The 22,561-nt window shown below is 42.0% G+C and overlaps 1 protein-coding gene across 1 annotated transcript in view; it reads left to right on the top strand.

Moving 5' to 3' along the window:
* Nucleotides 1-22,561, top strand: part of LOC126469585 (uncharacterized) — a 328,341-nt gene that overhangs the window by 151,104 nt on the left and 154,676 nt on the right. The window lies entirely within an intron of this gene.

The raw sequence follows: 22,561 nt of genomic DNA, 5'->3' as shown, positions 1-22,561 counted from the left end.
GACAAATTTCACACAGAAATTACTGTTACAGTGTACTTATGGAGCCAAATGAGTGAATTGCGTATTTTCCGGTGAGAAAGAGCACTGGCAAACAGTCTTCACTACATTAGGTTATTTAAACTGGTGTCACTCTGAGCTAGAATTTATGGTCAGCGACTAAGTGTAAGGTCAACGTTTCGGATGCGAGTTTTGCGACTGTGAAATACTTTCCTACATTATAGAAGCGAATATTAAATTTGAACTAATATTCCGAAAATTTTGTACTTGGGCAGCTTAGAATGAAAATACTTCTGTTTATTTCAAAGGGAAGCAATAGATTTTCTAAAACACTGTCTGTCATACACAACTTGAAACAGGTCATGTCGACCAAATCATGTGGAAGAACTAACAGCAACGTATATCGGAAGGCAGTAAGATCTCTTGCCTCTTGGTTTGTCAGTACTCGATAGCCATTTCTAGGCGAAAGTAAGTGAAGAAAGGCAGTGCGTTTTTGTTACCAAGTAACGTCTTCGTCAATTACTTTAGTTTTAAAGTAATCTACGAGTAATTGCTGGTGTTTGATATTAACATGAAAAGGATTCCGTAGACAGGGAAAGAACCCGTTCATGGGAAACTACATCTATAGTGACCAAAAGGCATTAAATGATGTTCAAGCACTTGTGTTACAGCAGCGGTATGAATAAAATGATATTAATAATAACAGCAATAATCGAATTATCCGGCAACTTCACACTTCACAGTGAATTTTCTCGAACTAAGAAATTTGCTGAATTTGTGAAAAATCAAAATGGCTTCACATCCAGCCTATGATGCCTAGAAGAGTCTTTACATCCTGATGACATGAGAATAGCATAATCTCTGCGTCAGAAGCTTGCTTCTACTCGACCATTTAATAGACTCGCATTTTTTCCACCGTGACTAATTTTGTAAGCTAAGCACATCATCCGTTACAGCACACTCTTGGGGCTGGGTAATGTGGCCACAATGGTATGATGGAACGAGCTATCATAGGTGCAATGCGTGGGTTCAGGCATTTACTTTTAAGAGGCACAAACAGATTTATTTTACCTCTGGTAACCTCAAGAGAAAGACGTTATAATCCAGAATCCGCATTAAACATCACGTTCCTTCATTACCAACTGGGCAGAGCCGGTTTACGTTGGGAAATGACACAGCGGAAGTCATGGTAAACAGAAATACAGTCGCCAGTAAGCTTACTTACATTAGAAAATTTTATTTTATTTGATGAACCGATAGCCATTTAAAGGGACAGGGCTCTTATTTTACTTGTACTTGATTGAACTAGAGACGTTTAAAAATTTGGTGCTGGACTGTGATTCGAATTCGTATCTCCTCTTTCGAGGATCTGAATCTCACGGAACAGTATAGTTCAGTCATTTCGTTCCTTTTCCCAAGACTGCAATCTTCTCTAGGTCTCCTCCAAAGGTAAGTATGTGGGTCTGAAACCTGATCCAGTACAAAAATATTCATAATTTCATTTCTAGCTTTATCAAGTGCACACCCACCTGCTAGTGAAAATTAACGCGCAATTTCAATGTCTGTTCATGTGTTTCCAACAATGGCAACAGGTGTCGTTATTTCTGGTCAAACACGCACACATCTTACTGTTCATGAGTAAGCAACTGAAACTTAAGCTATATTCGTGGATGCACGGTAGGTGTGCAGTTCGATTGTCGCTTAGGCACCAAAGTTTGTATCCTTATTTTAGATTCAGACACCTAGCGGCTCGTAAGAAAAACCGATACGTAACATTTGATTTTTCTTAGTTAACAATCGGATTACGTGTTGGGTTCGTATCTCCATCACAGAACTTCACATCATGCACTTCATCTTTAAATGCATGCACACTTTGTTACTTCAGAATGGAGGTATATCAGACATCTTTCGTGGTTCGATAACAGGGACGAAAGGGTCTTGATAGGAGTCACGGTTTATTACAAAAATTGTCGTCTTTTATTTTCAAGTTTAGATTTGGTTACTGGTATTGGCCAAAATTTCGGTAATTCATGACTCTTCATGGCTAATCATCAATATGATGTGATTAGATTAGATTAGATTACATTAGATTAACTCTTGTTCCATAGATCATGAATACGACATTTCGTAATGATATGGAACGTGTCATTTTAATGAAAGATTTCTTTAAATACCTTGACTCAATTTCTTAACAACAATTTTTTACACTCTCTCTCATTGCTTTTTATTTCTCTCTCTCTCTCTCTCTCTCTCTCTCTCTCTCTCTCTCTCACACACACACACACACACACACACACACACACACACACACACACACATTCTTTTTTATTTTTATTTGTATGTTGTGCTCGACTATCGGCGAGGCACGAAAACGCCTGTGAATGACTTTCTTAGTTTTGAGTACACTTACGAAAGAAATATAAAAACAACAATGAGAGTTACTGATTTATGATGCTCAGTTTGCAGTCAGTTCTGAGTATTATTAGTAACTACGCTCCAGTCCCTAAACCTAGTTACAGAAAGCGAATCAGACGCATTACGTATTCCAGGCCGTAGCAGCCGTGACTTGGAGACACCAGCTATGGTCACTTCCCAGACCGCTGTAGGATCACATGGGTTCGTCTTCTTCCTGCTAGTACTGTAACTGAGATTTGGCAACAAGGCAACGTATGTTTGGCAACTCTGTGATCGACGAGTTACTTCCTGGTGTGCACGGAATTAAGCCTCGAAGTTCACTTGATTTTACCGGTCATTTCCATTGAATAATCCGAGTTATTATCGCTTGCAGGGTAACAAAAGATTGAAAATTTACGGTTTCCAGCCCAGGAAAGTCGTTGCAGGTGGAAACCGCAACTAATCTCGACATTCAAATAGCGGTTTACGAGTTCTAGTTACTATTGCCCTCGTAATAGGAAGCTAAGACCCATACCTCCTCGCCAGCTCTGTGGTAGCGTGCTGAGCTGTGAAAAAGCGTCTGTTACGGTTCGCAGTTCCAGTCTCACTGACTGTAACGTTTTTATCCCTTCTGTGAAAGAGCTACAAGCAGTCAGATCAAACATCAATAAGGAAATCGAAAGAAAATGCTTTCAGCTCATAGTGCAATGTTGAAAAACTTACAATGCTCCACAACAGGTAAGGCCTCTTTCCGCTGCTGACAAGCGAATTTTGGGTTTCTAGGAATACGTAACTATATTTATGAAATGCCACATTTGCATACCTCTTGAGTATGACACAGTATACCAATTAAACACAGACCCAATCAAAATCTAAGTGAGTAGTATTTTACTAATTCGTGTCGATAGAGGCATGCTTGTTTACAGATACTTTCGTCGTAAGGTTACCATGGTTAGTTTTATTTCATTTCTTATAATACAGTGCACAATTTTCGTAAGGTTTCCTTTAGTGTTGTTAAAACAATAGTAAACATGAGAGAGAAATTAATCATCAACGATATATGCGAATTCTCAGATGTTACCTATGACAGTCTGACAATGCACATGCAGTTTATTGATTACATGCATGTAGAAAACTTGTTCTGAGTTAAAGCTGTCAAACAAAGTTTGAAGAAGAATAAAATATCACTACCACACGACGGCTAATATAGAAAATACTTTTCTGACATATTATGGCACGATGCGCTCTCCCTGCACACCTTCGAGATGCATCTGCTGCCTGCTGTCTATTAAACCTGAATAGAACAAAATGTCACAGTAGTTAGCCCTTTTTCCACATGCGACTACTTTGGGTTGAGAAGTGAAGGGAATTATGTTCAAAGTTCCATTAGATTGATACCTTCAGCAGAGAGCAGAATTGCGTTTTAAAAAATGTAGCACTGAATGTATTCGAACTCGCGACATCTTATCTATGCTACAAGCTGACACGTAGCTACAGCAGCTCCAGAGCTCGGTAACTATTCCTCCAGAACTTTTGGATTCCACAGCACTGTGAGATTATGCATATGGCCAGGTCTTGACTTCTGAGAGACAAACAGTTACAGCTTTTCTTTTGGACTGAACGACGTTTTCTAGTAACAGATAGCGCAATAGAATAGCTCAAGTGGAAAGGAACACTTCCTATTTAAACTTCTGCATCCTACACTGTTGGCAGTTGTGTGTAGGTGGCAGTTACGTGATTTTATTTCTGTGATTACAAAATAGTCGAATGTATGCACTGGGTAGCCGAGGCAGCTAGTTCATAGTGATTCGGTCAACCAAGTAAATGAATTTACTGAACATGCTGCAAATAACTACAGGGAGCCTGTGTGTCAGAATTCTCATCCAGTGTGGCGCAACTGCGTTACGATAGAAAAATGACTCGCAGAGAAGAGGATTTCGTGGTCTGTTGGACGGATGGTAGGTTGTTATACCTATGGTCTGGGTTCGATTCCCACTTCCGTCAATGATTTTAGATAGGGAGAGACAGATTCCATTCTCTCCTGGCTACACCAAGTGAGGAGATATAATGGCTGCGTGGTCTGAAAATTCACATTAAAGATGATATTCCTTCTTTACCAAGTAGGCGGTAGGTTGAACCACAATAAAGTCTGGAGTGGCGACATGTAGAAACTCTATCACCAGTAACCTTTCTTATACTAGTTATTTATTTCAAGTGACGACACAAACGCTATGTATGGTCACAGGACACTTATTCCATCTTTTATTTGAGCTTCTGTATGTCGATAAAATTGGTTCTAAACTGGGAATGCAACTCAGACCGCCCTTAACGCGGAATTTGATCCCTTCGTGGCAATACAGCTCGGCTACAATTTGTTGTTTGTTCAAAACTGCAGATTCCTCAACACCTTCACATATTACGCGTGAATGGGATCGAATCCTGGCCCGGCACTAAAGATTTAATTATGTATTATCAAGCTCTATCATGAGAACACCTATCTGCTGGTGGATAATAATTTTGATTTTTAATGTATTTTCATTCGTTGTCAACACTAACGATATCTGACGTTTTTAACTCCCAGTGAGACACAGAACTATTTGCGAGATGACTGTAAGTTCAAGATGCTATTCTGAGCAGCTGGTGAAGAAAAATTCGGTAGCTGACGTCTCTTTGTGTGCAGTCAACAACGATATGTGTGGGGCTCTATTCCCAGTGAGCGCTGAACTCTTCGTCATATTATTTCAGTTCGTCGTGTCATTTAATGTTCATACATATTCTCAACTAGCTGCTCGTGAATAACTTTAATTTTTAATGTCATTTTGTGTTAAATAGTTCAAATGGTTCAAATGGCTCTGAGCACTATGGGACTTAACTTCTAAGGTCATCAGTCCCCTAGAACTTAGAACTACTTAAACCTAACTAACCTAAGGACATCACTCACATCCATGCCCGAGGCAGGATTCGAACCTGCGACCGTAGCGGTCACGCGGTTCCAGACTGAAGCGCCTAGAACCGCACGGCCACACCGGCCGGCCCCCACCATCTGGTATCAATGCATTACCCTATCATCCATTATATATAATCATTTTCATAGTACACTTGATATTATAGATGAGTAGGACACAAGACAGGACATAGATAATGTCCGTTTGACGTCAACAGTGTGTAACATTTTACTTTTTTTGAATAGGACAATGTTCCTCTCCAATAATTTTTAGATTAGTTACAATAAGCTTACGCTGCAAGAGAATTCGCTTGTATTTTTCAATATGTGGTCTGTTGTCGTTTGAAGGCCTTCCATAACATCGGCAACGTCGTGCAACTCCACCGAGGGCTGTCTGGAGTAGGGTGGAGATAGCAATGTGAAAGTTGCGAGCTGTCGAAGACGATCTTCATATTCCTAATGCGATTAGGACATCGTATACTCTTGACGACGTTTAGCACCTGTGCAGTCAGTCACCCAATTTCAGAATTCATTTTGAGTAATCCTGCTAAATTCCCTAAATATTGTCTTTTTATATTGATGAGTAATATGGATAGTCGTCACGTTCATGTGCCGTCTACAACGCAAATTTAATGTTACTATCCTAGGAACTAACCTGCAATACGTTTTGTATTTCATAATCGGAACTATCTGCATTAACCGTCATCAGAGCAATGTCAGGGAACAGAATGCAGCAGTGCCTTGCTACCTACTTGAGGACCTGCTTGAGTCGTGTTCTAAGGAAAGGGTAGTTGCTGGTTCACATTATATTACACTAGCGAGAAGTACCGACTTTTCCTTTTCTCTGCAAACATCCAGAACTAAATTCAGTAACTAAATGCTAAGAATATATTTGCATTGTGCCAACTCAAAGATCAATAGATATGGATATAGATATAGATACAGATTTTTATATTTAAAGCCATTCTCGTTCTGCGTTGGAATAAACATCATTCATTATTTGCTTGTTCTTGTTACGATTGTTATTGTCATTCTCTCACTCGCAAGAGTTTTCGCATTCCTATTTGGTATCGATGCACATGAAGAGTGGCTATGAAAGAAGGGAATACTGGATGTTACGTCATGCAGAATACACTCATTTACTTCGGCTCCTCGTGATCTACGCTACAGGAGAAGTGAGATACATAAAGTTGACAGTGTGAGGACAGACCTGGTAGCACAACTGTGCAACTACACAGTGTTACCAGATAAAATGGTGCTGCGGAATCGACAGTGTAGTACGGACTTTGCCACAGTAGCAGACAGCTGGTAATTTAGGACCATGACCGTGGATTACACTTTGGTCAGTGCTGGTTAGAGTGCTGCAACTGTAAATGGAAGGCTTTGTTTGATAGTCTTATGCTGATGCTGTCTGAATAAATTATGCCATTGGATACAAAGCGGTTTAGTTTTGAGACCTAACCCACGAGGGGGGAAGGCACAGTGGTCTGCTTCAGGAATTCCAAGCAATAAAACACAAAAAACAACCCAGGAAGGGAGACATGCATTTGGAATCTGTTCATCGTTACGGGGTCAAACAAGAGGGTAACATTACTGAAACAATGATCGGGCTACTTAGTATATAATAGAGCATACAGATTTCAAGGAGGAAACGTATGAAGACGCAGACTTCCTCGTTATCAATATGTGCGGCATATTCCCGCTTTACCTCTTCTTACGTGTCAAATGAAATGAATGCCATGAGGAATAGAATATTTGTTGACTGCGTCTCTTCTTGCTTCCATCCTTACCAACATATTTCTTCATTCTCGTGGTAATCATGACATTCTATGTGTATGCTGCAAAAGATTGCAAGTGGACAAATTCGACATCGAGGTGCAAAGCGTTATATTCAATTCGAATAAGCTTCCGGTGTATTTTTACTTCGTTTGTATTTTTAGATGATTATGAACGTTACGGAAAATTATCTCACATGCTTTATGTTGAATGAGAAACATTGAATGATCCGTTTTGCTTTCCCTACCTTGAAATGATATAATGTCGGCGTCAACAGCCTTCTTCCATACCGGAAGCTGAAACTTGTATCATTCTGGATTAATGATAATTGAATGTCTCATATGTATACATAGCCCAGAAGGCGACGTCAGAAACCATCAGGGGAGAACGCCACATAAAAACCAAACGTGCGCGCGCGTCTCCACTCTGAAGAACCGTACCGGAGAATCACGGCAAGCATTTCGCTGAAGTGCTGCCTCGTCAGAGAGCCTAGAAATGGCAGCGTCGTAGCAAGTATTTGTCAACACTCTGATAGTGCATTTACTCCCGGGTGTAGGTCGGCGTTACCTCGCTAAATTCACTTGACATTCGTTTTCCACATCGAAGACTCGTACGATATAATCCACTGCAAGATGACACAATTAGAAAGTATATTTAATTTCTGGACTCCAAGAATGGCGTTCTTCACATAAGTAACACCTATTTGTGTGTGCATTCGGGAGGACGACGGTGCAATCCCGCGCCCGGCCATCCTGATTTAGGTTTTCAATGATTTCCCTAAATCGCTTCAGGCAAATGCCGGGATGGTTCCTTAGGAAGGGCACGGCCGATTTCCTTCCCCATCCTTCCCTAATCCGAGCTTGTGCTCCGTCTCTAATGACGTCGTTGTCGACGGGACGTTAAAACAGTAATCTCCACCTCCTCTGTTCGTGTGTTTAAGGTTGCGTTTTGAGGCTCAGGCAACATCGCAGTGACTATATTCCGCCTCTGGCCGCCAGTGTGTCGTTAGCTCAGAGGTTCCCTTGTGCGTTGCAGTGCTTGTACTATAAGACATAGCAGTTCGAATCACGGTAGAAGCCGCTGAGTACAACCTTTTATTTTCCATTTTAATTAATGGAGTTGCAAACTGCTAGTAAAAATTTCTTATGCGAAATCTGAAGAATGCCTTTAAACATCAATCTTCGTCCGATTTCGACTTAGTAAATTAAGTTAATATCATGGATTTCTGCATTGCGAATTCCAAGGTGCTTCACTGTAAAATAGACCCTGAAAAGATTCAAACCGACTGTCAACGATATAAATTTGAGCTTTGTTCGTCATATAGGTCTAACATGTCAGAAGGTTGTTTATGAAGTGCACATGTTCATTAATGTAGTTCCCTTCTTCTAACTTTTTGCAATAGCATTTAACTGTAGACGTTTTGTAACACCGGCGTTAGCAATTCCTTTCCGTTCTCTGAAACCTTCAAAACGACAAATTTTTCTGGTTTAAATCTGATGACCTTAACTATCACTTCCGATCAACAATAAATACTTCATGAACCCATACATGGAACTCCAAATGTGCAGTGTTCCTGCACTGCTACAGAGCATGCATTGCAAGGTATTCACACAGTTTATCGCATAGACTTACCATAAGGAATGAAACAAGAACTGTAATACACTTTACACCACAGACGCTCACTCTGGCTTGACGAAAACATCCAAACATTGACCAAAAGTTGCACAAATAATTGAGTTTGAAAGGAAAAGAAACGAGGTATGAAGCATTTATAAATTCATCGAATGTAGTGAGGTGGTTTAATTTCGTCCCAGTCTATAAAATTAATTTCGGGCCATACTCAGCTCTTGCCGATTAATGTAATATAATACCCGCCTACTAATCAGGGCGTCTGTCTCCGTTGCTTTTGAGCGTGAATGGAAATTGTATAAATTTTCTGTGGAGCAACATTTAATAATAAAGCGTTTTAAATCATCAAAAGCGATGAGCGGTAGCAGGCGCTTTCGATAAAGAACGGGGGAGTGCAGCGCCGCTGCTGTCGCCACGGCCGCTGCCAGTAGCCAGCAAATGGATCTCGGAGCTTTGCCGCAAAATCGTTACTGGATAAAATTTTGATATCGGTGTGTCACAAAGCGAAATAGATTGAATCTGCGCTACCATTACATTCACGTCTTCAGCATTCAGACAGAAGAGGCTATAAAAATATTTTATGCCAGCTGCTCTCGATCCACTGACATTATGAACAGAAACAACGCACGCTACCGCTAGACCACAGGCGTAATTAGCCTAGAGTTTCTCTATCATGGGACAAGTTTTCCTCCAGGAAGTGCCGCAGTCTACAGTGTTGCCAGATTGTGCAGATAACCGGACTTAGAGAATTAGCGAGTTGGCCAGTTTTTTTGTCCCATGTCGCGATCGGCGCGGACTTAGCCTCTGAAGCGGCCGGCCGCCGGTCAAGTTTTATGTCAAAGAGTGTACATCTACCTAGTTGTTTCACGGCATAACCGTGTGAACTACTCAGCTTCGCGATGCGTAATTATTGACATGTAATTTTTTGATCTCATTGAGATTTCTTCCGATTCAGTGTAAATTTTGTCTGAGTTTCTGGAAAGCTGCACGGAGAACAGTAAATATTCTTCACCTTATCATACGTTGCTCATTTACCTTCAAAATATTAACGCTTCGAAACCACACCATGTTCTCCGCATACTGTAACTAGCTTTTTTCTGCGCCTACACCAAGCCGACAATGCTGTAGAAAACGAGATTGTTACGTCACCAGCTTTAATATCTGGCCACCCCAGGGTTACGTGGTCGTAATGCCGCTCCCATTGAGAATCTCTAGGTAGATACATATTGCCAACGTGTCTTTACGAGAATCTTTCCCTATAGACGCCAAACTTGCATCATAGGACAGCTACTGTTCACAGCCTACGTTGCTGAAGTGTAGACGACCTTTACATGCCCAATAACTTGACACTGTAATTGCTGTTTTGCACAGGGTTTTTAGAAGGAAATGAAAACTCTTTGTGTATAGTATGGATCACTATGAAGCAAATCATAAAATTGTCGCATGATTTATTCTATGTTTCCCGAGATGAAAGTATTTTAATCAGACAGAAATGGGAGCGGGCCTATTTGATGGTAAACTAACTAGTCATTACTTGTGTTTTATTATCAGTTTGTCTTCATAGCTCTCATTATAAAATTACACCGTCCTCTTCAGGCAGCTTCGTGGGTTATATGGACAGATGCTGGTTGCATTATTCATTAGCGTGCGGAAAATATTTAAAACACGAGTAATCAATGCCTCCTTAGTTCACGCTGTTTGCCTGTGGAGTTCGGCGTTTATCTGATGCCTAACCAAACTCATAAACAATAATCGTGTGAAGGAATATCAATTGATGTGTACATTCAAGCATAAAGCTTATGTTCTCTCATCACTACGGTCCAAAGTATCACTCCGTGACGTATGTCTGTTCACTTCTGAAACACACAGACCATAAGGATATATTCCCGCAGAGGAAAGAAAGATCCTAATTTTGTGGTGTGATTAGAGACAGAAGTAAAATGATTACCAAGTAGAGCCAATGAATGTACGTTGTCTCAAAAGTCATTTATAAATGTATAACACCCTCTGAACTACCACTAGCAACGACTGGAAAAAATGAAAGGAACAACCTCGTAATATCAAATGTGGAGCGAACGAACGGCTGTCCAGGATAAGAATCTTTGAAAAACGAACTACATTTGCAAGGAAGATAAATTACAAAATTTTGACGTTTAAAGTAGTTTTGAACGGTCTTTGCATTTAAGACAGAAAAAGCAGCACGAAACCAAATAGCGCATCACCAGCGCACCGATTGCGAAACATGACAGCAAAGAGTGAAATCTGAGTACCAACGAAAGCTCAGGTTCAGTCGTATTTGCCGCTGTACGTTCGAGAGTGCGTAAGCCTCTGGTCACGAACGGCCTACCCGACGTTGTGTGGCGAGTAGGAACGTCCAGATAGGCGACGCGGGCACGCCCAGCTTGGAGGCCGCCGGTGTCCTGCGTGGGAGCTTAGATCCGTGGGCAGCAGTGGAGGCTGTTTCCTTATGTGGGGATGCGAACAGCCTGCCACTAGCTCCGGCCGCCGTCAGTGATTTCCCAAACTTCGGTAGATCGCCGCTTCGACCCAAATAGCATGACCCCTAGGCTGTACAAACAAAATTTTTTGTCGCAAGCTGTGTGAATGGTGTCGTTAGCTTGAGTTAACCTCTCTGTTCACTATAATCTATTGTAGATGCCTCAAACAAAAACCGTGCCCAGTAGCTGGAAGAAGGCACAGGTCACACCTGTCTATAAGAAAGGTAACAGAGGTGAGCTACAAAGCTTTAGTCCAATATCCTGGACATCCATTTGTTGTAGAATCTTAGAACATATTCTGAGCTCAAACATAATAAGATATCTTGAACAGAACGCCCTCCTCCACGCCAAAAAGCATAATTTTGGGAACATAAAATCGTGTGAAACCCATCTCGCACTTTTCTCACATGACATCCTGAAAGCCACGGATCAAGACAGTCAGGTAGATGCAGTATTTCTCGATTTCCGAAAAGCATTTGACGCAGTACTACACCTACGCTTTTTTTATCAAAAGTACATTAGTATGGGACATCAGGCGAAATTTGTGATTGGATTGAGGATTTCTTGCTGGAGATGACGCAGCATGTTATCTTCGATGGAGAGTCATCAAAACATGTAGAAGTGACTTTGGATGTACCCTAGAGAAATGTGTTGGGGCCCTTGTTGTCCATGTTCTATATTAATGATCTTGCGGATAATATTAATATTAACCTCAGACTTTTTGCAGACGATACATTTATCTACAATGAAGTACCATCTGAATGAAGCTATACAAATATTCAATCAGACCTTTATATGATTTCAAAGTGGTGCAAAGATTGGCAGTTTGAATTCAATGTTCAGAAATGTAAAATTGTGCACTTCACAAAACGAAAAAAGTCGTGTCATGTGACTACAGTATCAACAAGTCACAGTTGGAATCGGTAAACTCGTACAAATGCCTGGGTGTAACACTTTGTAGGGACATAAGATGGAACGATCACATAGCCTCAGTCATGAGTAAAGCAACTATCAGACTTTGGTTTACTGGTAGAATAGTGAGGAAATATAATTGGCCTACAAAGAAGATTGCTTACAAATCACTCGTGCGGCCTATCCTAGAGTACTGTTCAAATGGTAGGATCCGTACTAATTATAAGTAATGGGATACTGAACGCACGAAGGACAGCACGAATGATTACATATTTGTTTGACCTATGGGAGAGTGTAACAGAGATGTTGAAAGAACTGAACTGGCAGACTTGAAGATGATGGAAGCTGCCTGAGAAAGTCTACCAGCAAAGTTTCGAGAATGGGCTTTAAACGATGTCTCTGTGGAACATCCTCCAACCCCTACATGTCGTTTCCAATAGCAAACATAAGGATAAGATTAGATTGGTTGCAGCATGCACAGAGGCATTTAAACATTCTTCCCGCGCTCCATATGTAGAGGGAACGGGGAAAACTCTGATAATTGGTACAATGGGACGTACCCTCTGCCATGCACTTCAAGTGGGTTGCAGTATGTAGGTGTAGAAAACAGTGCATAATGTTTTTTTCTGCTGGCTTAAATAATTTATTCTGCAGATGTAAATGTAAATACACAGAGGTAATTCCCAAGCATGACACTCAGTTTGGAAATCCAGCTTCAGCAAATGAAGTTTTGGCAACATTCTTCATGAATCATGCTCAAACGCGTCTATGATGTTCAGCAACATTTGGATCTCAGCATGCAGGAATCTGAAAAAATATTGTGGGGTGTGACTTGTTCTAAGTTTGTGAATGTCTGTATTAGGTATTCATTTGGAAGAAATGCCTTCTACTTTTGTAAACAACACAAAGTTTTTTTATTATGTGTACCCAATTAGGGTGTAAAATTGCAAAATGCAGAATCCCCTTTTAAATATACGCTACGAAATTTATTTAAGGTGTAGAATGGACAACGAAGACAAGAAATAGGCATCCCCGCATGTGCTATTTGACATATATTCGTCCTGGAAAGGCAAAAGGTCACATCACATTGAGATATACATAATGTATATTTGGTAAGTGTGTGAGCTCCTATGAAGATACAGATGTACAATAACATATACACACATTTCATTGAAATTGTATCTTTCTGACCTCTGAGAACATTGTTTTATCGAGAGGTGCATGTTCATTGCTTCCTCGATCTTTTGAGAACATCTCGATTTCACTTTATGAGTGAATAACATAAAAACTTTGTCTGAAGTTTGTTTCTCCTTACGGTTAAAACACCCATCAAAAATTTAAGATTTCTGAAATAATTATCACCACCATAAAATTATGCTAAACAACTACACCGCTCAGTGGTCTCTCAACTCTTTCGTGAGCCTCTCCGTGGTGAGCGAGGAGCCCCAAAAAATTGCAGCACCTACTTACTTTCTTGTGCTGGAGTTTCCCATCTCCGTTTATCCTTTTCTCATGGTGACAACGTTCGATGAGACCTAGCTATTCCCCTAGTTTCTGCTTTCTTTCATTGATATAGTCATTCATTTACCTTACATCACTTCTTGGCTGAAGTAATTTTGGTCCACTTCCATTTTTGATATCAATTTTCAAAATTTTTCTGTAGTGTGGACCGATTCGGAAAGAATACCTTAAATAGCACCTTCCGCCTACTGTGTTGATGACACTCTGTGCACAATAATTGTGCAGATTCATATACGCAGTCAGAAGTCAACGTGGTAGCCAACTGTACATGGTGGTGTTGTTACGTACACTTTCGGTAGAGTCTCTTGACAACACAGGTTTCACACATCGGATGCCTGAGTTGCTAGCTCCCCACGCATGCCAAGGAGTAGATGCCAGTCTTCCTGGAGCATCTGGACTCCTGGCAATGGCCATTGTACCAGATGACCTGCTGCAGCAGGCTGGCCCCTGTGGAGAGAGCCCTTCACCGTAGTAGGTGGCAGACAACAAGGTGGGCGTTTTGCACATGAAACATATCACACTGAACAAAGAGAATGTCTTTTCTGATTGGTCCATATCACCAGACAGGTTTAGATACTTCAACGTTGGACAGTTACAATTCCAGTGCTTTCCCTACCTTGGCTGCCACATGGGAGAAGACGCAAACCAGATGACTTGGAGCAAAACAATTACTCATTACATGGTGTGTACTAGAACAGATGGAAATACTTTTATGATGACAGAACCATTTTATATATATATATATATATATATATATATATATATATATATATATAGGAAATATGAGAATATAAATCATCTGACTGCTTGTCATATACTGAGTCAAGAAAACATATGAACATCTGCATTCTGTCGACATGATGAATGATTATGCAGACGTCACTGGTGTCAACCCCCACTTCATTTTTTATCCAAGCTAGATCTAGCACTGCCCTCCACTCTTGTGGTTCTCATGGCAACATCTTCAGGAACCACTTCCTCCTACACCTGGCCAGAGAAGGAGCTTATCCTGTGCTGCATGTCAGTGAGAGGGCTCCCTCTTGGGACCCCTCTTCCTGAAACCTACAGATCAAAGGTCTGACAGCAGGCAGTGACTGAAGGAGCTGCAGTTTGTGAGTCCCAGAGCTGTCCACTCTTTATCTGACCCCTCATTTACAGCATTATAAGCTCTTGTAAGGATCTCAGCCACCAAAAGTTAGAAGAAGAAGGTTACTCCGGTGGACCTGGGTGTGTCAGAGCCCCCCATTGGTGACAGAAAGTTATCTTGGACCATGGCCAGCCCTCCTGGCCCATTCACGCTTACCCTGGACACCCATAATAAGATCATTGAGTGGAACTGTAATGGATCTTACTGTCACTTGCTGGAACTGCAGCTACTAAATTCCTCTTATTTTGCAGTCTGTGTCGCTCTCCAAGAAACTCTCTTCTCTGATGTCCATTCTCCAATGATCTGTGATTGTGCATTCTGTCAGAATCGTACTGGATCTGGGAGGGCAGTTGGAGGAGTCTGTTCGTTGGTTTGCACATACATCGTCAGTGTATGTATAGTCAGTGTATGTATAATAAATAGGAAGCAATAGTGGTGCAAGTGTAAACTACCCCAGCCATCACCAGCCTCCAGACAGGTCACTTACTTTCTCTGAGATGACCACCTTAATCCAAAAGCTCCCTCTCCCTCCTCTTTTCTCCTACTTGAGTATTTAAATGCACACCACACCCCCTGAGGAGGAAGTAACACTTCGTCTGATACGGACCACCTGCTTGACCTTCTTCTTTCCGATCGAGAACTGTGCCTCATCAATGATGGTACTCCTACCCAGTTCACTACGACTCATAGCACCTTTTTGGCTATTGAGCTTACACTCCATAGTAAATAGAAGCAATAGTGGTGCAAGTGTAAACTACCCCAGCCATCACCAGCCTCCAGACAGGACACTTACTTTCTCTGAGATGACCACCTTAATCCAAAAGCTCCCTCTCCCTCCTCTTTTCTCCTACTTGAGTATTTAAATGCACACCACACCCCCTGAGGAGGAAGTAACACTTCGTCTGATACGGACCACCTGCTTGACCTTCTTCTTTCCGATCGAGAACTGTGCCTCATCAATGATGGTACTCCTACCCAGTTCACTACGACTCATAGCACCTTTTTGGCTATTGAGCTTACACTCTCTTCCCCTAGTCTCACGGCTTCATTACACTGGTCACTCCACTACGATTGTGTGACCGTTGCCACTTCCCAGTAATCTTGTCACTTTCTTGCCACCTTGTTAGGTTCTTCATAGAGCCAGCTGGCGGTTGTATGCATCTGCTGTTACCTTCACTCCTTCTTTGCCAGATTGCATCAACAAGGTTGTGTGAGACGTCTCTGATGCTATCACCTGTGCTTTTGGAACTGCTATTCCTCTTTATGCAGGCACACTCTGCCACCAACAAGTCCCATCGTGGACCAAAGACATTACAGCACCAATTCAGGTTCGTTGTAGGGCTGTGCAACGTCTCAAGTGGCATGCTTCACAGGCCGCCCTCGTCACTTTTAAGCAGCTTTGCACTAAGGCTCGCTATCTAATTAACTGGAGCAAAAAGGAAAGCTGGGAGTGCTAAATCTCCTCTTTGGGAAAGTATGTCTCTCCCTCACACATGTGGGCCTAGCTCTGTAGTCTTCTGGGCCATCAAAAGTAAATAACGTTTCTGGGTCTTGTTCTTCAGTGTGGTCTTTGTACCAATGCATTGGTTCTTACTGAATACCTTGTGACCCAGTTTGCAACAATGTGTGCATCTTTTTGTATGTGGCTACCTTTCTAACACAGAAAGAAGTTGAAGACATTCACCTATGTTTCACCGCCCCCCACCCCAGCCGAATTACATAATGAACTTTTCACTGACTGGGAACTGTTTCAGGTTCTTTCCTTGTCTCACAGTACAGCCATAGGCCCTGATTTAATTCACAATCAGAGTAAAGACACCTCAAAGTTACTCAAAGTCTCCCTCTACTCAGGGTCTTCAACTGTATTTGGTTGGAAGGTGTTTTCCTTTCACAATGACAAGGTAGTATCACTGTCCCAATCCAGGAGCACGGCAAATACCCAATGTTTCTCAACAGATACCAACCAGTTACTCTCGCCAACGTGCTCTGCAAACTGCTTGAAAGGATGGTTACCTGCAGATTGTGCTGGATTCTCAAGTCTCGGTGCGTTTTATGCCCTTATCAGTGTGGTTTCCAGGAGGGACAACTCACAACTGACCAGCTGGTTAGGTTGGAAACAGTAATCCCAGGCTTTCTTCAAACATTCCAGATTGGTACTTCACTCCACGGGCCCGAAAGAATGGTGTTCCACAGACCTCTGTGCTGAGTGTCACAATCTTCATCACCATCAGTGGGCTAGTGACCTCTGTCGAGCAACCAGTCACCCTCGTACTGTATGTTGATGATTTTGCATTTGGTAGAGCTCCTATTCCATGGACTTTGCTGGACACCAGCTCCAAGGCACCATCTGAAGGACCTCAGCTTTGACCCTTTTCATGGTTTCCAATTCTCTCATGCAAAAATGCGTATCATACATTCATGTCTTCGTACCATGGTCTGTCCTGAACCAGAAAACTATTTGGGTACCCAGTACTTGGACACTGTTACTCAATACCTTATGTGAGCTTTCTCTTCGATTAAAAGCAGACTTGGTTGCCCTCATATTTGTCAATTGAAGGCTAGTTGCATGCGGAAGCTTAACATTCTCTGCCTCCCTGCCCACACCTCTTGGGGTGCGGATTGTGCTACCCTACTCCATATTTACCAGGCCCTGGTCACGGCCCGACTGGGCTGTGGTTGCCAGGCTTATGGCTCAGTGGCACCTTCAACTTCGAAACTGTTAGACCCAGTCGATCATCATGGTGTTTGACCAGCCACAGGTGCCTTTCCAGACTAGTCCCATAGACAGCATCCTTGCTGAAGTGGGAATCTTCTCTCTTCAGCTCCGATGGTACTTACTGTTGCTCACTTACCATCTAACAATTTCCTCATCATCCAAATTATCACTTTCTTTTTGCATACAAAGGGCATTGAATCCTCTGACACCTGCCCGTGGATGGGATTACCAGTTGGAATGTGCCTTGCAGCCCTCTGCTGGGATCTCGGCCTAAGCTCCTTAGAATGTACACCCTATGTTTTGATATACCCCCACTCCCCTCCTTGTTGATACCCAGGCCACGAAAAAGACCACCATTCAATTCTGTGCTTCTAAAGTATCAGCTGCCCCACGACCTTCAGCATCTGCTTCCTTCAGTTCTCCAAGAGTAGTAGGTTACTACCATCACCTAAACTGCCAGTTCTAAAGCTTGGATAGGACAGGATACGCTTTTATGTCTCCAGGCAGTCAGGAAACACATTCGTTGCCAAGAACGTGTAATGATTTTACAGTGGAGCTGATAGCCATTAACAGATCCCTACATTTTGTTAAACAAGCCTTCCTTGAAGTCATTTTGATTTGCAGTGACCCAGTGAGCAGTCTCCAGGCCATTGATCACTGTTGCTGTTGTCACCCTGTGATTCTGCTGTTCATGACCATCTCTGTGATCTTAGTAGTGCTGCCTGCTCAGCTGTCTTTCTCTGGGTTCCAGGTCATGTGAGTATCCCAGGGAATGAACTGGCCAACCATGTGGCTAGAGAAGGAATTTCTCACATCACATTTGCTTTGTGAATCTCAGGTGTGGATTTACGATTGCAAATAAGGCTTCTGCTCTGTTGGAGATGGAAAAAGATAATTGGTGGGCTATTGCCCCTCTAGCAAACACTACACTACCAAGGGAAGTACTGCTCTGTGGCTCTCCTCCTTCCATTTCTCCTGGAACGAATCCACTGTCCTGTGTCACCTTAGCATCAGTCATGCAAGACTAACCCATAGTTTTATTTTATGCTATGAGGCATCCTGACATTCTGGTTATGCAGCCTTACAGACGGCAGCTCATATCCTTGTGCATGGTCTTCTGAATTCTTGGCCTGTAATATTGTTGGACAATTCATGGACAGTTGAATTGGTTCCCTGTTTTGCCCATGAAAGTGGTTTTTATTCTCAGATATAAGGTTTTGAAACTATCTTTTGGGGCAGGGTGGTTGGGGTGTCTTCCACTGCATGCTAGGGCTGGGGGACCCTCGACCCTGCAACCTTTGCCAGCTGCCTCTGCAGTCCCTCATTTAGTCTTATAGTTGCTACGTTTTCTGATGCACCATGTGTTCTATTTTAGGTTGGTTGGTTGTTTTTGGGGAGAGGAGGCCAGACAGCAAGGTCATCGGTCTCATCAGATTAGGGAAGGAAGGGGAAGGAAGTCGGCCGTGCCCTTTCAAAGGAACCATCCCGGCATTTGCCTTGAGTGATTTAGGGAAATCACGGAAAACCTAAATCAGGATGGCCAGACGCGGGATTCTATTTTAGGGATAGCACACTGTTCAATATTGGGTACTCTCTAAGATCTTGATTATTATGGGTTGGGGTAGAATAGCTGTGGGTGGAATGGCTCCCATCGCATGCAGAGACCCGGTGACGCCCATCTTGTGCTTTTCCTTTTTCTCTCATCTGCATTGTACTACTTATGGTCCAGGTGATGTCAGTTATGTTTTTAGCATTCTCACCGTTAGTGTTCCAAATTTCCCATCTTTCTTTGCTCTATAACAGTCTTCAGGGTTGGTGGGGGTTGAATGCGGATGGGATTGCTCTCGCTGTGGTTGATCCCTCGGCAGCGCCGGATCTACAATATTTCCGGACCGTGGCAAAAATTTGACAGTGGCGCCCTATGCACCCCCCCCCCCTCCCACCCCCCCACTCGAGCGTTTGAGATAGGACGTCAGAAATTTAAAAAATAAATAAATAAAAAAATATTGATTTTTCGAAAATATGTTCATTTTTAGCGCACATCTTTCTGAAGAGTTATATGAAATATATATGTCCGAGGAAATGTAAGACATGTTATTTGGTCTTACATGTGCCAGAGTGCAGTGCCACACCTCTTCACACAGCATTCTTCTATCACACATCACTGTATTTCGCTCTGTGGAGTTCAAACGTGTATATTTTGTAATGGAAGCCATCAAACCTATTTTCAGGGCTGTGCAAATTAAAATGTCTTGTCTTGCCCCCAGTCGGCCAGTTTGACATCCTACTCCTCCCCCTCCACCTTAAAAAAAAAACTCACAATTAATACTGGGTGGGATTATTTGTAATGCGGAGAATAAGAAATCTTCAGAAAATTTGCACTCTTTATTGCCTATTTTCTAATAACTTTCTCTTTTGTGTGACATAAACATAGGAAGCCATAAAGACAAGAGACAAACAAGACAGCACACATTTCTTCGATTCTTAGGTCTCAGCATTTTTTTCTCTCTAATCTTGCAATTTTTTTCTCTCTAATCTTGCTTCAGCTTTACCTGGCGTGCTTTCCTTTCTGCGAAAGAATCTATTACCTCATCAAAGTTCGTCAAACGTTTGGTACATGAAAAATCAAAATGCCGTTGTCTAATACTGAAAAAGCTATTAATACGATTAATACCAAAGACTGGTGTGGTTTCTCAATTTGACTACGTCTATTTTGTCACTGTATGCTAGATAAAACGAAATAGGGCTTTTAATATTGCAGCAGTTTTAACACACGCCAAATAAGCGAGACTGTTCTGGCACAAATGGTACATTTTTATATACCTCATTTACACAGATAACACTACAGAATATAATCCACGGAGTACCCATATAAAATGCCTAGTAGGCCTACTAGAAGCAAAAAGTTTTATATTAGGAAATAGTTTCACATTTCATCCATAATCTCCAGTTTCTCAAGCATGAGATCGAATAATAGAAGTAGTAGTAGTAGTAGCAGTAGTAGTACGCAACTTGTATATAAATTTGGAATCATCATATTCTTCTGTATAATTTGTGTGATGTCCCCGTTTCTTCTCCTTCCGCGTTATAACAGTCAATCTTGTCATCATCCAGCATATCCAGACACTCCGGGATGATGAAGGCATTGAAACAGAGGATGACATGCGTAAAGCTGAAATACTAAACACCTTTTTCCAAAGCTGTTTCACAGAGGAAGACCACATTGCAGTTCCTTCTCTAAATCCTCACACAAACGAAAAAATGGCTGACATCGAAATAAGTGTCCAAGAAATAGAAAAGCAACTGGAATCACTCAACAGAGGAAAGTCCACTGGACCTGACGGGATACCAATACGATTCTACACAGAGTACGCGAAAGAACTTGCCCCCCTTCTAACAGCCGTGTACCGCAAGTCTCTAGAGGAACGGAACGTTCCAAATGATTGGAAAAGAGCACAGGTAGTCCCAGTCTTCAAGAATGGTCGTCGAGCAGATGCGCAAAACTATAAACCTATATCTCTGACATCGATCTGTTGTAGAATTTTAGAACATGTTTTTTGCTCACGTATCATGTCGTTTTTGGAAACCCAGAATCTACTCTGTAGGAATTAACATGGATTCCGGAAACAGCGATCGTGTGAGACCCAACTCGCTTTATTTGTTCATGAGACCCAGAAAATATTAGATACAGGGTCCCAGGTAGATGCTATTTTCCTTGACTTCCGGAAGGCGTTCGATACAGTTCCGCACTGTCGCCTGATAAACAAAGTAAGAGCCTACGGAATATCAGACCAGCTGTGTGGCTGGATTGAAGAGTTTTTAGCAAACAGAACACAGCATGTTGTTATCAATGGAGATACATCTACAGACGTTAAAGTAACCTCTGGCGTGCCACAGGGGAGTGTTATGGGACCATTACTTTTCACAATATATATATAAATGACCTAGTAGATAGTGTCGGAAGTTCCATGCGGCTTTTTGCGGATGATGCTGTAGTATACAGAGAAGTTGCAGCATTAGAAAATTGTAGCGAAATGCAGGAAGATCTGCAGCGGATAGGCACTTGGTGCAGGGAGTGGCAACTGACCCTTAACATAGACAAATGTAATGTATTGCGAATACATAGAAAGAAGGATCCTTTATTGTATGATTATATGATAGCGGAACAAACACTGGTAGCAGTTACTTCTGTAAAATATCTGGGAGTATGCGTGCGGAACGATTTGAAATGGAATGATCATATAAAATTAATTGTTGGTAAGGCGGGTACCAGGTTGAGATTCATTGGGAGAGTCCTTAGAACATGTAGCCCATCAACAAAGGTGGTGGCTTACAAAACACTCATTTTACCTGTACTTGAGTATTGCTCATCAGTGTGGGATCCGTACCAGATCGGGTTGACGGAGGAGATAGAGAAGATCCAAAGAAGAGCGGCGTATTTCATCACAGGGTTATTTGGTAACCGTGATAGCGTTACGGAGATGTTTAACAAACTCAAGTGGCAGACTCTGCAAGAGAGGCGCTCTGCATCGCGGTGTAGCTTGCTCGCCAGGTTTCGAGAGGGTGCGTTTCTGGATGAGGTATCGAATATATTGCTTCCCCCTACTTATACCTTCCGAGGAGATCACGAATGTAAAATTAGAGAGATTAGAGCGCGCACGGAGGCTTTCAGACAGTCGTTCTTCCCGCGAACCATACGCGACTGGAACAGGAAAGGGAGGTAATGACAGTGGCACGTGAAGTGCCCTCCGCCACACACTGTTGGGTGGCTCGCAGAGTATAAATGTAGATGTAGATGTAGAAGAAGGTTTTTTCCTTCAAGAATATGAATTTGGCGCCCCCCACCCCCCTGAAACTGTCACACACCACAGATACTGTGGTTTGCCCTCCCCCCATCCAGGTTGTTTTTGCATATCAGATTATACTTTTGTACTACATACTTTTAGTTAATTATTTCCACAAAAAATTTATTTTTACTTTTTTTCCATGCCATCTTATTGTGATGTGAGATGATACTTAAAATTTTT

The sequence above is a fragment of the Schistocerca serialis genome, chromosome 3 (genome assembly GCF_023864345.2).
Source record: "Schistocerca serialis cubense isolate TAMUIC-IGC-003099 chromosome 3, iqSchSeri2.2, whole genome shotgun sequence".
NCBI classification, from domain to species: domain Eukaryota; kingdom Metazoa; phylum Arthropoda; class Insecta; order Orthoptera; family Acrididae; genus Schistocerca; species Schistocerca serialis.
Note: the sequence above shows the minus strand (reverse complement) of the source record. Positions and strands in the feature narration are given on the sequence as shown.